Here is a 1,790-nt window from a genome sequence, read left to right as displayed (position 1 = left end):
GTGACCGGATTTCAGAAATGAAAACCAGGGACATTTCCTAGTTCAGTGGTAAAATATCACTGAAATCTCACTTGTGGTTATCTACGAATTAAAAAATGGGGACAGTATATTTTTGCTTTTTAATTGTTGTGGGATCCATATATTAATATCATAATTAATAATTACAGTGATGCTTGAGGATCAAACTTGCCCTAGTTTTTTAATACAATTCACCAAAAATCCCACTATGAAAAATATAAATATATAGCAAACATATCAAAACAGTGTTATAATTATAAATTATGGCTTTGCAAAAACACATTAGAAATGAGAACATTTGATAACTAAAACTGTATTTAACAAATATATTTAATATTTTCTAACTGTATTTAACATTTTCACAAACTGTGAGTACAGTAATTACAACTTTCAACATTTTATGTTTATGCTTTTGGAAATTGATCTTTTCTATCCCTAATCAGGCTTATTATTTTGCATTTTAGGCTCATTTTGACCACAAAGTATGTGCTTTCTGCAAATGTAATTGTGCAAGTGTAAGTAATACGTTTATTAATCTTTATATTGTTCATATCGGAGTTGTGTAAACATAAATGTGTCTCTGCAAAACAGATCTAAACAGTTCACATCAACGAAAGCAACAGGTATGAGCTACATTTTATTCAACAGCAGCTAATTTCAAGATCTTAAGCTGTCAAGCAGGAAGCCATGGTTTTTTATATCATTTAGTAATATGTAAACAATAAACTTTATAGTAATCCCATTAAAATATCGGTATGTGCCCAGAGGAACAAAAACTGCATTTAGGCTCTTACAGCAATGCTACAAACTGGAGGAGCCTATTCCTTCTGTTAATAAAAGTGTGTGTGTGTATATATATATTTTTTTTTGTGTGTTTTTTTTTTGTATGTTTAGTCAGCTTTAAAATTCCACATCAAAGATGCCTGTTTTGCCTTTTAGACAGAATCTTTCATATTAGATGCGCTACACACTCTTTCAGTGGTAGTTATTTTCAGCACTCAATTAGACTAAAAAATATAATACATAAATAACGAGGAAAAACATAAATACTCATTTGTTTTATTTTTGTACACTTTCGTTGGTGGTTCTTTTCAGCACACAATTAGACTTCATGTATTTCAATATGTATTTCAAAACTCTGAAAACTCTGAAAACCTCTGACATATGTTTTATTATTCGTATGTGTTTTCTTTATGTAAATATCTTGATTGTAAATAAAGCGTTTAAATCGGTTCAACGCATTCAGTATACTTTTTAGTTTTTACAAACGATGTAAAGTTAATTAATTATTATTGAATGTAACATTATAATACGTTATCTAACAGTAATGAGTGTTATTTTGTGTAAATAAAGCGCATTCACACACGAGTAACAGAAGCGGAGCGTCTATGTTTGAATCAGTTCATCCTGAACACGAACTCGGTCACTGGCACGAACTGACGGAGAAACGGAGCTTTTCGAACTCCGAGTCAGTTGATTCAAATGATTCATGATTCAGTGATTCGAATCTCCGCAAGCTGACGAGTCCTGTTGCTCAAAACTTTTACAAACAATAGCGTTTTTTAAAAGTGTGTAATATACTAATCATTAAATACCTAGTAATCAAAGTAAATAATATTTGTGTAATTTCTGTTCTTTTATTAATTTCTTTATTATCATTATTTATTGTTAGTTTTTAGTGTTTTTAGCTAATGAGGTGATTTAAGTCCATTAACTCTCACTCTGACTGACTCCCTTACTAGTGTGCTGACTCCCTCACTAGTGCGCTGACT

Source organism: Sinocyclocheilus rhinocerous, unplaced genomic scaffold (genome assembly GCF_001515625.1).
Source record: "Sinocyclocheilus rhinocerous isolate Xijiao unplaced genomic scaffold, SAMN03320098_v1.1 scaffold1264, whole genome shotgun sequence".
NCBI lineage: Eukaryota > Metazoa > Chordata > Actinopteri > Cypriniformes > Cyprinidae > Sinocyclocheilus > Sinocyclocheilus rhinocerous.
Note: the sequence above shows the minus strand (reverse complement) of the source record.